The 15,632-nt window shown below is 45.1% G+C and overlaps 1 protein-coding gene across 1 annotated transcript in view; it reads right to left on the bottom strand.

Annotated features, from left to right (window-relative positions):
- The window catches only part of LOC311243450 (oxytocin receptor-like), a gene marked incomplete at its 3' end in the record, with an annotated part of 74,827 nt that overhangs the window by 7,386 nt on the left and 51,809 nt on the right, over positions 1-15,632 (bottom strand). Inside the window, exon 2 of the mRNA XM_084332683.1 lies at positions 1,209-1,292. The remainder of the gene's footprint in view (positions 1-1,208; positions 1,293-15,632) is intronic.

A 15,632-nucleotide genomic window follows, 5' to 3' on the forward strand; every position in this document is an offset into this window, starting at 1 on the left:
TAGGGGGTGGGAAACTGATGGGTGGGGATCGGGCGGTGTGGACAGTGACTCCTACAGGTCGGTTGGTGCGCCTGCGCAGTAGAATCAGGAAGCGACGGGGGCGGCGCCCCCTCCAAAGCGCAGACCCCTGACGCTGAAAGATTGAGCTGCGCAGGTGAAAAGATGCGACTGCTGTTACCTCGAGTACCGGAGGGGACTTGTGCTATGTATGACTTAGTCCACATTGCAGCCGGCTTGTGGGAGGCAAGAAACAGCGTTCGAGACAGGGGAGGGTTGAATTGGATGATACGAAATTGGGATGGGAGAAAATATAGAAAATGGGAGGAAAAAGTGGATAAAAAAATAAAAAAGTAGAAATACAAAACAAGGGGTGCCAGGGGGTGGCACACCCACGTACAGCCCTGCGGCGCGGCGACGTTTGCCGAATGTCTTCCCCCTCTATCCTCCCATACTTCCTCTCTCTCTCTACCGGACTGCCCGGTATTTAATTTTTTTTTAAATATCTACCAAAAACATTAAAATTTTTTAATAAAATAAAAATACAAAACAAAGTTACCAAAAGTTACTCCGCGCCGGGGAGCGACCGCTAAACAACAACTAGACTAGAGAGAATAACTTAACATGGAAAACAAACCTCACGCACAGAACAGAACGGATGACACGCTGACATCAACCACAGGAGACAATGGACCGTAGCAACAGTGAACAGAGGAACTCAAATACATAAGAGGAACAAATGACGAAGCGAGACACACCTGGGATAATTAGGACTGGAGAGAGACGCCCTGAAAGAGGACGTCCCACAACTACAGAAACAACACGGGGACAAAATACCTTGGAACTGAACAAACACAGACACACAATACGTGCCAAATACTAAACACTAAACTAACAGAGAGAGAGAAGAGGAGAGAGAGAGAGGAGAGCGAGAGACAAACACTGAGAGAGACAGAGGCGAGGAGAGACAACAGAGGGACATAAAGAGGGGCGACCTTCACGCTTCATGCATTACAGTATGTTTGACAAAGACAGTGTAAAAGGTAGAGATCTACCCAAACATTTGATACACCTACGCAAACTTTGCTACAGACAGGGACACTGCCTGGTATTGAGGAGTAGTCAAAACATAAGGTCCTCTAAGCCTCAATAGTCTGCACAGGAACGCCCACCTTTTTGAACTTTAAAAAAACAACCCTTTTAAAACAAACCTTCCAGTCAAGACCCCCCGAGGGCCCTCCCCCAGCCTGGGCCCGTGGTCGACAGTTCCACCTTTCCCCCACGCGTCCACGCCCCTGGAGAGGAGAGCAGAGGAGCGGATATGGTGAGAACAAGAGATGGATAGAGAAGAGGAGAAGAGAGGGAAGGAGAGGAGAGGAGAGGAGAGGAGAGGAGAGGAGAGGAGAAGAGAAGAGAAGAGAGGAGAGGAGAGGAGAGGAGAGGAGAGGAGAGGAGAGGAGAGGAGAGGAGAGGAGAGGAGAGGAGAGGAGAGGAGAGGAGAGGAGAGGAGAGGAGAGGACAGGACAGGAGAGGAGATGAGAGGAGAAGAGAGGATAGGAGAGGAGAGGAGAGGAGAGGAGAGGAGAGGAGAGGAGAGGAGAGGAGAGGAGAGGAGAGGAGAGGGAAGGACAGGAGAGGAGAATATAGAACAGGAGAGGAGATGAGAGGGAAGGAGGGGAGATGTAGGAAGAGGAGATGAGAGGAGAGGAGATGAGAGGAGAAGGGGAGAGGAGAAGAGAGGATATGAGATGAGAGGAGACAAGAGGACAGGAGAGGAGAAGAGAGGAGAGGACAGGAGAGGATGAGAGAGGAGGTGAAAGGACAGGAGAGGGAAGTAGGGAAGATGTAAGAAGAGGAGATGATAGGTGAGGAGGAGAGGAGAAGAGATGAGAGGAGAAGAGAAGAGGAGAGGAGACGAGAAGAGATGAGAGGAGAGGAGAAGGGGATGGGAGAGGAGATTAATGTATGATAAAAGAGCACCTACGGGAGGCTGCAATTCTAAACTGGCCACCGTAAATGTCCAAACCCCCCCCACCCCCTCCTAATAGACAGTCTCCTCCCCACCGTATGTATATATTCTCTCCCCACCGTATGTATATTTCTCTCCCACCCACCCACCCCCTCCTAATGTACAGTCTCCTCCCCATCATATGTATATACTCTCCGTCAGGATCTATGGGTAACAGTACTGTATATTTGCATATCATATATGTCACAAATGTAACAGTACTATATACCTGTATGTCATGTATGTCCCTATGCCATAAATGTCATGATGTCATGTATGTTGTGTATGTCATAAATGTCACTATGAATTGAAAATGGGGGACCCTGATGTAAACAAGACGAAAGTCTTTCTCTGGTCTGCATCCCCTTAACAATTGTGTGTATTGAGCCGTACTGTATTGTACCCATTCTGCCATCTGTTAAATAAAGTTTTCATTCATTCATTCATTCATTCATTCATTCATTCATTCATTCATTCATTCATTCATCCATTCATTCATTCATTCATTCATGAGATGCAGGACGATGAAAAGTAGGAGCCCTTTTAAATTGTGGAACAAATAACTATTTCAGAAAAAGAGACACCTTTCTGGATGTACACTATAGAAAATCACCTCAATGCCTAAACATCTCTATGTCTCCGTCTTTCTCTCTAAATCTCACTCGCTCTTAACACACACACACGCACGCACGCACGCACGCCCACACGCACGCACACACGCACACACACACACACACACACACACACAGTGAATGCGTCACTCAACAGCTTTTCGGGGTCTGTTAGCACGTAATGCTGGTCGAGCTGGCTAAAGGCTGTGACCTTAATGGGATCTCCCAATTAGTAAAGCCCCAGATTACCAGTGGGTAGATCCTCACAAACCAGAGGCCTTTTATGTGTGTGTGTGTGTGTGTGTGTGTGTGTGTGTGTGTGTGTGTGTGTGTGTGTGTGTGTGTGTGTGTGTGTGTGTGTGTGTGTGTGTGTGTGTGTGTGTGTGTGTGTGTGTGTGTGTGTGTGTGTGTGTGTGTGTGTGTGTGTGTGTGTGTGTGTGTGTGTGTGTGTATAATGCGCTCACAGAGGCGTGAGCCACCCTATTAACCTTTCTACCCATGCAGTTTGTACCCGTGTGTGTGTGTGTGTGTGTGTGTGTGTGTGTGTGTGTGTGTGTGTGTGTGTGTGTGTGTGTGTGTGTGTGTGTGTGTGTGTGTGTGTGTGTGTGTGTGTGTGTGTGTGTGTGTGTGTGTGTGTGTGTGTGTGTGTGTGTGTGTGTGTGCGTGCGCGTGTGCGTGTGAAAAACTACCGTCTGTACGTAACGGAACGATCATCCGGAGCGGATTCTTTAATTGAGGCACATGCGGCCTGTAGCCCAGCGCTCGTTATCATCTCCACAATCAATCAACAGTAACTTGGCCAAACAACTTGTAACAATTGTTGGGTAAACACTGACGCCATGATACACAGACTCCCCCTTTGAGGCCCAGTACACAGGAAGCGCTGCCCGGCGCGGCTCAGCTGGGATTCCCTAATTGGGAGCGACTAATTGGGAGACTAAATGCGGACGTGTACTGCGTCCATGTACCGTGTACTGAAATGAAAAAACGAGAGAGAAAACCCACTAACCTACCATCATGCACTCTTCCTAGAGCTCTAGAGACCACTGTGTGCTCAACACTGAACACCACTCAAGTTTCAACACTGTTTGGTGAACATGGTTACTCAGCTGAAAGAGTTGTACCCTTCCTGCTGACTCGTCGTACAGAACTATTTTGAAACAAACTGAAACAGATGGCGACTGGGTGGCGCAGCGGACATTGCGCTCGTCACCAACGCAAGAGACACCGGGTTCGACTCCGGCTGTCGGCGTTGCCTCCGGCTTGGACCGGCCGTCATACTAACTCAATTTGGCAGAGTCAGCGGGTGGGAAGTCGAAGGGTGGTAATCTGGACGTTGTGGACAGCGACTCCTACAGGTCGGTTGGGGGACGCCTGCACAGCAGAGACAGGAGATGGCGAGGGGTAGTGTGAGCCTCCCACACGTTACACCTCGCCAATGAGAGTCCGCGCTGGCAGGTGAAAAGATGTGACAGGCTGCCTCTTCGTGTATCGGAGGGGACACGTGATGCAAGGCTTCTATCCTCCCTACAACCGGGCATATGCGAGCAACGTTCAAGACAGGGGAGGGGAGAATTGGCTCAGCGAAATTGGGATGGGAGAAAAAATAGAAAAAGGAGAAAGTGAAAAAAAATCTAAAATTTAAGTTTACAAAAAATTTAACAAACTGATAAAACGATATACTATTTTATAAAATAACCAATCCTAAAATATAATAAATAAAATAAACAATCCTCAAAGAACTGAAATAAAAAAACACCAAAAAAAACCCAGTAACCTATCTTAGTGTCTCTCCCAGGCTACAGCGTAACCTCTGGGGTTGAAATGAGGAAAACCGTCATAACTGTTGACCAAACCGCCGGTCACCGCGTCGACGATTGGCCGTGTATCTCGGCCTTTAGAATCTTATCAACAATCCTTAGATTTGTTGCTCTTATCTTGACAAACTGTTAATATCCACACAGATAAACACCATTATAAATGGAAGCTTTCACCGCCACATTGAGGAGTTTGCAGGGAGAAATCTCTCAACGTCTAAGTTACCGTCGTCTAGCCAGAAGTTGAAGTGAGACATTCTACACTTGACACTCTCTACCTTCTCACACCCTGGACCTGGCTAGTAGTACACGGTCACTTTAACCCTTTCACCACCACACTACCAAAAGGGTTAACTCTTTCACTGCGACAATACAGAAGGTTAACTTTCACCGCCACATGACAAAGGGTTAACCGTCTGCAGTGTGGTAGTGAAAGGGTTAACCTTCTGTAGTGTGGTGGTGAAAGGGTTAAAATTATTATTACGTATTAAGTATTTCAAGTAATAGTCTTGAACATCTTCATATAAGTAGTAAGTAAAGATATACAGCGCTTTTATCCAATTCCTTGTTCCTCACGTTCACCCATTCACTCACACATTCACACACCGACGGCGAAGGCAACCATGCTAGGGGTCATGCCAACCTGCACATTAGGGGTTAAGAGTCTTGCTCAAGGGCACATCGACACGCTGCTCGGGACGAGTTGGAATCGAACGGTGGAACCTTCCGACTACCAGACAACCGCTCTACCTCCTGAGCCACTGTCGCCCCAAAGGGTGTGAATGAATGATCATTGCATTTATATAGCACTTTTTTTCGAGACAGACTCAAAGCACTTTTTACAATGTCGGGTGGAAATTGCCTCCTTCACCACCACTGTGTGTAGCATCCAACCTTGGGCTACAGGCTCAATGGCTGCCATACACTGGCACCAGGCACACATCACACTACACACTGGATGAAAGGCTCAGGAGACGGGGATTGATATCAGCCAATTAAGGGGAGAAGGGACGATTAGGTGGCCTTGATGTCAAGAGACCCGATTGGGAATTTGGCCAGGAACATCAATAAACACCCTACTCTTTGTGGTAGATGCCCTGGGTTCTTTAACGACCCAATTCAGACGGAACCTCAGTTTTTTTTAACGTCTCATCCGAAGGACGGAATTCATACAACACACTAATGATTCCATCCATACCCAGTCCATGAACACACACATGCATGTGCTGTTCTAAACGCTGGTGTCTGTCTGGTGGGACATTCCTGAGAAACCGGCATCAGTTTGTTTGGAATAAATAGTAGAAATGAACTCAGTAGTTGGCACAGACCTTTTCAAATGGAAATCAAAACAACAGCAATGGCATGAAAATATATAGCTGCACACTGACACTGCAGGGGTGCAAACACTGCATCTGGGGCACTGCAGCATAAGCAATAATATGGCATTTTGAATGATGGCATAAAACATACAATATGTAATGTTCTGCCGTTAGGGGTCTCTCACTAGAAACAATAGCAACAGATGGTGTTTGATGATGTCATAAAGGAGTGTGGGGGATCATGACAGAATGCACTTTTCTTTGCTTTTAGCTAGATTGAGAATTCACATTAGCCTGGCATGGTTTGTGAAGTCAGTGCAGTTCGATCCGCAAGTCGGCGAAGATAAAAATTATTTATTTTTTAAAAACACAGAACAAAAATATATTTATGTGCGACGGTGTTGCGACCTTGACAGGATGATTTCTTCTGGTGGCTCTTAGAACTGAAGGCCAGGGTGTGATGAAGGGAGTAAGGAGGAGCTACAGAAACTGAAGACCAGGGTGTGATGAAGGGAGTAAGGAGGAGCTACAGAAACTGAAGACCAGGGTGTGATGAAGGGAGTAAGGAGGAGCTACAGAAACTGAAGACCAGGGTGTGATGAAGGGAGTAAGGAGGAGCTACAGAAACTGAAGACCAGGGTGTGATGAAGGGAGTAAGGAGGAGCTACAGAAACTGAAGACCAGGGTGTGATGAAGGGAGTAAGGAGGAGCTACAGAAACTGAAGACCAGGGTGTGATGAAGGGAGTAAGGAGGAGCTACAGAAACTGAAGACCAGGGTGTGATGAAGGGAGTAAGGAGGAGCTACAGAAACTGAAGACCAGGGTGTGATGAAGGGAGTAAGGAGGAGCTACAGAAACTGAAGACCAGGGTGTGATGAAGGGAGTAAGGAGGAGCTACAGAAACTGAAGACCAGGGTGTGATGAAGGGAGTAAGGAGGAGCTACAGAAACTGAAGACCAGGGTGTGATGAAGGGAGTAAGGAGGAGCTACAGAAACTGAAGACCAGGGTGTGATGAAGGGAGTAAGGAGGAGCTACAGAAACTGAAGACCAGGGTGTGATGAAGGGAGTAAGGAGGAGCTACAGAAACTGAAGACCAGGGTGTGATGAAGGGAGTAAGGAGGAGCTACAGAAACTGAAGACCAGGGTGTGATGAAGGGAGTAAGGAGGAGCTACAGAAACTGAAGACCAGGGTGTGATGAAGGGAGTAAGGAGGAGCTACAGAAACTGAAGACCAGGGTGTGATGAAGGGAGTAAGGAGGAGCTACAGAAACTGAAGACCAGGGTGTGATGAAGGGAGTAAGGAGGAGCTACAGAAACTGAAGACCAGGGTGTGATGAAGGGAGTAAGGAGGAGCTACAGAAACTGAAGACCAGGGTGTGATGAAGGGAGTAAGGAGGAGCTACAGAAACTGAAGACCAGGGTGTGATGAAGGGAGTAAGGAGGAGCTACAGAAACTGAAGACCAGGGTGTGATGAAGGGAGTAAGGAGGAGCTACAGAAACTGAAGACCAGGGTGTGATGAAGGGAGTAAGGAGGAGCTACAGAAACTGAAGACCAGGGTGTGATGAAGGGAGTAAGGAGGAGCTACAGAAACTGAAGACCAGGGTGTGATGAAGGGAGTAAGGAGGAGCTACAGAAACTGAAGACCAGGGTGTGATGAAGGGAGTAAGGAGGAGCTACAGAAACTGAAGACCAGGGTGTGATGAAGGGAGTAAGGAGGAGCTACAGAAACTGAAGACCAGGGTGTGATGAAGGGAGTAAGGAGGAGCTACAGAAACTGAAGACCAGGGTGTGATGAAGGGAGTAAGGAGGAGCTACAGAAACTGAAGACCAGGGTGTGATGAAGGGAGTAAGGAGGAGCTACAGAAACTGAAGACCAGGGTGTGATGAAGGGAGTAAGGAGGAGCTACAGAAACTGAAGACCAGGGTGTGATGAAGGGAGTAAGGAGGAGCTACAGAAACTGAAGACCAGGGTGTGATGAAGGGAGTAAGGAGGAGCTACAGAAACTGAAGACCAGGGTGTGATGAAGGGAGTAAGGAGGAGCTACAGAAACTGAAGACCAGGGTGTGATGAAGGGAGTAAGGAGGAGCTACAGAAACTGAAGACCAGGGTGTGATGAAGGGAGTAAGGAGGAGCTACAGAAACTGAAGACCAGGGTGTGATGAAGGGAGTAAGGAGCCACACGCTGCTCCAACAGGCCAGACCGGTGCTCAGAGTGAGTCAGGGACACCTGGGAGATTTACTCCACAGTAGAAACGCCGGAGCAGACAGACTTAAAACCTCTTAACTGGCACCGTCCCGGCCCCGGGACGTTTTGAGGACAATTTGCCCACCGGCGTGATGCGCCACTTTGGCGACCTCTAGCGGCTCGGGTGTGCATATTTTTTAATACAATATATATATCGAATTGAAGGCGTATTTGTTGCCTGTCGATAGCGACAAAATCCGACAAAATCCGTTCAGCGGTTCTCGAGTTACATGCCGGTATTTGAGGCTTGTGCAAAGTACACGGTATTGCGCAAAATACCACTCCCGACTCTTGGGGCTCTAGTTCCGTCAATCATTTGGCGATCTTGAAAACGATTGTGGAGGGTTGTAGCCAATAAGTGTGGCTTTCCAATGATACCCCATTTGGGGATGTATGATCTAGGATCTAGGTGAAAAACTAACGAGCAACGAGGAAGAGAATGAATTGAAGTCTATGAGAAAACTGAGTTTTTCATTGTACACAGTTTACCAAAATCACTCCTAATCACTCATTTCTGAATGGATCTTTACGAAATTTGGACATGTACTACATAAGGCTTCAGGCTATGGCTCCGTCTGGATTTGTAAGCCATACCACCTTCTGGGGAAATACTACCTCTGGACTACTAACTACTACAGAAAAACTTGAGAAACAAGTTTTTCTACAACTCAAGTTCAGACCTATGTTACTCTATTACGTTAGCACTCAAAGTGAATTTTCTTTCTGGAATCAGAAACTTCAGAATGTCATCTTTCAAAAGAGACCAGGGCCCCGTTCCATGTACGTGGTTCAACTAAGTCGATCAACATGTCCATTATCCAGCTTCAGTTAACCCGATGTTCGAAGCCGGGATTTTCCTGTTTCACAAACCTGGATTCAGTCTCGTTAACTCAAGCCAGACTTGAGAGTCAGGCTAGATGCGCGCTCCCGTTTTAGGTGGAAAGCCAGCACGTATCGATGGCAGAGACCCTGATTCTCAACGGCATTGATTGATTAATTGATTTAAGACTTTATTGACAGATTGCAATAGGCTCAATCGCCTCGCCGACAAGTTAAATGCGTTATCTATAGGCTAATTCTAAGTCCATCATTACCTCAATCAATCAGATTATATTTCTTTAAACTTGCCTGCTGGATTGAATAATCAAATGAGATCTTGCTAGCGAAAATAACTAGTTAACTGTTATACAGAATTACGAGACGGCTTTCTTGCCCATTGATTGATGTATAGTCAATCTTTTACTTATCTACTCTGTGGTGTAACGGGTTGTTCTTTTGACTTCCACACGGACGACCCGGGTTCAAGACCGGGGTCCTTCTTTTTGCAATATAGGAATAATTCAATTTGGTGCACGTTGAGAGCTATATAAAGAATGACATCCTCAATGCATGTAGATTTATAATATTTTAACTTAAAACCAGGCTACTTTGGCGTATAATCATTAATATTATATTCAAAAAAATCATATTGGAAACTCCGGGATTAGAACCCGGGTCGCAAGATTGGAAGTCTTGAGCACTACCGCTGGGCCACTGTGCCAGATGGGATAAATTCATTGTTTATACATTAATGAACGAGAGACCCGTGTTTAGAATATTCCTTATTTTGAATGACGTTTTATTTCTTTATCCTCATTCATTCATGTGACGTCAACGGCTCATTCAATTTCTCAAATCCGTCAAACAGCGCATCTCATCAGACATCTTAATCCCAGTTACAATTAAAATAACCACATTTTTGTGTACATCGCACGAGCGAGCGCCACCGTCGCCACGGTATATATAACGTGCATTATTTAGGACAAAGTGAATTTAATATCAGCATTTTGGGTCTATTTTACATTTCAAAAGCCCCCTCTGGAAGAATGGAGCACAAAAACGTAATTCAGAATGGTATAATGCAGATCGTAGACTGTGGGAATAGTTTCAGGAAACGAGCTGTCACTTCTTTGCGGGGGCGTGGCTCTGCGTGATCGGGCTAACTTGAACTTGAACTCTGCTTTCGAGCAGGCTCAAACTTTTGGATATGTTGTCATGGTGATTTGGGAAATCCACGTACATGAAATCGGAAAGTCAGGCTAACACAGTTATCCAGCTAAAGTTATCCGGCTAACTCGGTTATCCCGGTACATGGAACGGGGCCCAGGCTCATGCATGTGCTATAAGTATAAAGTATGTTGTTTTGGTTTGCAAAAAAAGTATGCAGTCCTCAAAAACGAAAACTAAAATAGCCACTTTTGGGGGCGCAGGTTAAGAGGAGACTTAAGTAGTAAACTACATTTTCCACGCAGGGTGCGTTTTGTCATAGCATCTCGACTCCGGTGAAGACACGCCCTGCGTTAAAACGTCAGTTTAAAGGGAGGTTTATAGCTCCAGTGTTTCTACTCTACATCTCTGAAGTCTCTCCCAGGCTACAGCATAACCTCATGGGGTTGAAACCGTCAGTCACCGTTTCAACGCTTGGCCGTGTATCGTGGCCTTTAGAATCTTATCAACAATCCTTAGATTTGTTGCTCTTATCTTGACAAACTGTTAATATCCACACAGATAAACACCATTATAAATGGAAGCTTTCACCGCCACATTGAGGAGTTTGCAGGGAGAAATCTCTCAACGTCTAAGTTACCGTCGTCTAGCCAGAAGTTGAAGTGAGACATTCTACACTTGACACTCTCTACCTTCTCACACCCTGGACCTGGCTAGTAGTACACAGTCACTTGAATCCTTTCACCACCACACTACCAAAAGGGTTAACCCTTTCTCAATGCGACAATACAGAAGGTTAACTCTTTCACCGCCACACGACAAAAGGGTTAACCCTTTCACTACCACACACACCACATACCCAGTCCATGAACACACATGCATGTGCTGTTCTAAACGCTGGTGTCTGGTAGGACATTCCTGAGAAACCATCAGTTTGTTTGGAATAAATAGTAGAAATGAACTCAGTAGTTGGCACAGACCTTTTAAAATGGAAATCAAAACAACAGCAATGGCAAGAAAAGATATAGCTGCACACTGCCACTGCATGAGTGCAAACACTGCATCTGGGGCACTGCAGCATAAGCAATATGGCATTATACATTTATGTATTGTGACATAACGCATACAATATGTAATGTTCTGCAACAGATGGTGTTTGATGATGTCATAAAGGAGTGTGGGATCATGACAGAATGCACTTTCTTTTGCTTTTAGCTAGATTGAGAATTCACAGTAGCCTGGCATGGTTTGAAAGCTACTGGCAGACTGGGGTACATCCACAACCTCAAACCTCTGTATTAATCACATAGTTGATAAGTAGCTCAAAAGTGTTAGCACAGCAAAGCTAATGCTAACCGTTTCATGTAAGTGAAATGGAAAATGCTAGCGCCATACTCTAGATATAGTCAAATAAAAACACAGATGTGGGTGGTCTAACCTATTAGCCTAATGGACTGATTTATTGATTTATTGAAAACTTTATTAACAGATTGCAGAATGGGTACAATACAGTACAGCTCAATACACACAATTGTTAAGGGGATGCAGACCAGAGAAAGACTTTCGTCTTGTTTACATCAGGGTCCCCCATTTTCAATTCATCAGGACATATATGACATACATGCCATACCGGTAGACAGTACTGCTACATCTATACATTTATGACATACCAGATTTGCAAATACAGTACTTTTTGTGATACAAAAAGAGTCCAGAAAAGGGAGTATATACATTTGACGTAAAAACTGTACATTGGAGAAGGTTGGGTGGGGTTGGGTAGGAGGGGTTGGGGGGGGGGGGGGGGGGACACTGTACAACTGTACAAGCAAAACTGTACATTGGAATATTGACAACCATACTAGGTAATTTACTGTACATTGGAGGGGGTTGCGGGGGGGAACACTGTACAAACAAGCAAAACTGTACATTGGAATATTGACTTGGTTAGGACATTTACAGGGGCCAGTTTCGAATTGCAGTCTCCCGTAGGTGTTCTTTGAGAGTGGTTTTGAAAGTGGGTAGTGATTCACATTCCTTTACAGCTTTGGGTAGGGCGTTCCACATTGATGTGGCATAATTGCGAAACGTGTTTAGTCCCTTGTTTGAGCCGAATCTGGGTTTAACATGATTTGTGGAGCTCCCTCTGGTGTTGTGATCGTGGTATTCACTGACCTTTGGGAAGTATTTTGACATGTACATGGGTACCTTGGTCGTGTAGTGTATCTTGTAGACCAGGCCCATTGCAAGTTGCTGTACTCTGTCGTCTACTCTAAGCCATCCTAGGTTGTCAAAGTGGGCAGGGGTGAGGACCTAATGGACCTAATGGATTAGTCAATCTTTCTAACCAGTAGGGTCCGTTTCATAGAGAAATGTTAAGAGTTTTTGAAAATAAAATGGTGGTAAAATGGCTAAAAGTGGGTGTGGGCTAGGAAGTGGGTGATGAAGTAAGTAAAGGGGAAGTGATGTAATTGAGAGGCGACCACAGTCTAGTCTAGTAAAAGAAGAAGAAGAAGAAAAACAGAACAGGGGCGATTCCGGGCGGCTCGAAGTGTCCTTGAGCAAGACACTTAACCACCTCACACGGTCGCCTCCGCCGTCGGTGTGTGAGTGTGTGAGTGAGTGGGTGAATGTGAGGCATAAGTTGTAAAGCACTTTGGATAAAAGCTGATGCATAAATGCAGTCCATTTCTAAATGCAATCCATTAGGACGCACTCCGTGTTCTTGGTTGAACTTACAGACTTCTCAGGGTTTGAATATTGTTGGAGACATTGAGGATACTTTAACCCTTTCATCATTACCATACTACCAAAGGGTTAACCCTTTCACGGCAACAATACAGAAGGTTAACCCTTTCACTGCCACACACGACAAAGGGTTAACCCTTTCACTACCACACTAACAGACAGTTAACCGTCTGTTGTGTGGTCGTGGAAAAGTTTACCTTCTGTAGTGTGGTAGTGAAAGGGTTAAGTAAACGACTCTACAACATTATGACATGGGGTCAGGTCGTCTAATATAATCGACATGATCCCTCTCAATCATCACTTATGACCCACTAGAAGTGTGGCCGTGTCTTTGTCTGCAGGGACCCCTCCTCTGCCTGTATGACGCCCCGAATGTCCCCAAGGGGATGAAGAAAGGAATATCTTATCTAAAAAATAAAAAAAAATAAAAGAATTTTAATAATTTATTTTTTTTATTATTTTGGAGATCGATGTCATACTGTGACACTGAAATGAAAAAATATTTCATCAACTAAAATATTTAGTCAACAAAAATATTTCATCAACTAAAATATACAGTACGTCACACCCCGCGCCTCTCCCTGCCGTCTGCAAGTGGCTGATCTTGAGTTTCCGACCCCCCAGTAAGCTAACCATGGGTAAATCCAAAAAAAGGAAAGTCTGAGGAAAATAGAGGGTTTAATTCAGCGTGGACAGATTAATTAGCTTTCACGACTAACGATGCAGGCTTACCTGTAGCCTATGCCTGATATGTGGTGCGAAATCTGCGAACAACGATTACTGTCATTTTGATTACTGTAGTTTGCCTGGTATGTAGCCTTGGTTAGTGGCTGCCCCACCAATGTTTTACATATAAAAACACCACTGTGCGTGCGTGCACGTGTATGTGTGTGTGGGGGCCTCCACAAGAGTCTGGCCCAGAGGCCTCTGAATTCTTAATCTGGCCTTGATTGTACAATGTATGTGTCACAGGTTGACAGGAATATAAGATAAGATAAGATATTCCTTTATTGATCCCCTTTGGGGAAACGTGTCCGTCATAGCAGCATGGTACCAACAGGTATGGGCAGAGTAATAGATGAAGATAAAATAAAATTTGAATATAAAAATAGGAGAAATATAAACAGTGTAAACAATATAATTTAAATGGAAATATGAGAATATGTGTTTTTTTTTGTTTTGTTATTGGAACGCCATGGATTACATGCCCCAGTTAAATACGCTCTGTTTTGCCCATAGCTGTCAGGCTGTGAGCTGTGAGCTGTGATAATTGGCTGGTTAACTGAATGAATGTGCACAGCTGTGAGTATTTTGGAGTGGCGGGGGAAGGACCCGCCTCTGCCTGTTTCTAAGTCTCTCATAGGTGCGTAAGGGGGAAATGGAGAGAGAGAGCTGAACTTCACGTTCTCAGCCCGGCGTTAAGATGGCAGACGACTCCTGGACGGAGGAGGGCTCACGACGGCAATAAATAGCACGTTCTTCATCTACAATGTCGGATCCTTAGTCCTCCGTCTACCACCAGGGTCAAAGTATAGGAGACAGCAACAATATGGACATTAACCATCCAGGTGCCTTTAATTGAAGTTGAGATATGTTGTGTTTTGACATTCTAAGTTTCGGATACTGTCACGGCGCCCCCTGCTATTAAGTACGGGCGTCATTGTAATCACCTGTGTGGAGTTTACCACTAAAGAGATGTCGCTGGAAATTACCCTCGTCTCGTGTCTCCTGATTATTATATGTTTTGTATGAAATAATCGGATGAGTATAAAACAAAACCGGCGACGAGGATAATACGTTCTCACGTTGTGTTTGTTATTTTCTGCGAAAGTCCGTATTTGACAAAAAACGTTGAGATTTCTCCCTCCAAAATACTCAATGTGGCAGTGAAAGCTTCAATTTATAATTGTGTTTATCTGTGTAGATATTAACAGTTTGTCAAGATAAGAGCAACAAATCTAAGGATTGTTGATAAGATTCTAAAGGCCACTATACACAGCCGAGCGTTGAAGCGGTGACTGGCGGTTTTGTCATCAACGGTTTTCCTCATTTCAACCCCAGAGGTTATGCTGTAGCCTGGGAGACTTTATGAGTAGAGACACTGGAGCTATAAACCTCCCTTTAAACTGACGTTTTAACGCAGGGCGTGTATTCACCGGAGTCCAGACGCTCTGACAAAACGCACCCTGTGTGGAAAATTGAGTTTACTACTTAAGTCCGTCTGCTCCAGCTTTTCTACTGTGGAGTAAATCTACCCAGGTGTCCCTGACTCACTCTGGCCTCCGGGCCGCGGTAGAAAGGAGACTGAAGAGGGGAGGATGGTGCCAGGAGTCCAGGACCAAAGACAGTAACTCACACGAAAAACAAGGATAAGACTAATTGCTGAAATCCAAGGGGAAGTAAAGATTATTGCTTGAAAATTGCTGCAACTGTTTGGACATATCGGACCATTTGATGAAACAGAACAATGGAGTTCTTACACGAGAGGTTTGAGTATTTTGCACTTGCTAATAAGATCGAAGATGGTGTCATAGTACCACCATTCTTAAGTGTTATGGGAGCAAAAACATACAACCTACTGTGCGCAGTCTAGTGCAACCTGAGAAGCCAGGCGACCAGTCCAGTCCTATGAAGAAATAGTGGAAATATGAAGAAAAAAATCACTACTCTCCTAAGTAGGGGTTGGGCATCGTTTGGATTTGAACGATTCTGGTTCCGGTTCCGATTCTCCACATCGATTCCTGTTCTAAACGATTCTCGCTTTCGATTCTTTGAGGTGCAGGTCAAAACAGGTCACAGCTTATTTTGCAGGAGATTTTTATTATAATTTTTTTAATCATACATTTTTTTCATACTATTCACATTGTCAGTTGACTTGATACAGTTTAATTTGGTTGCTG

This window comes from Notolepis coatsorum, assembly GCF_963971535.1.
Source record: "Notolepis coatsorum genome assembly, chromosome: 17".
NCBI classification, from domain to species: domain Eukaryota; kingdom Metazoa; phylum Chordata; class Actinopteri; order Aulopiformes; family Paralepididae; genus Notolepis; species Notolepis coatsorum.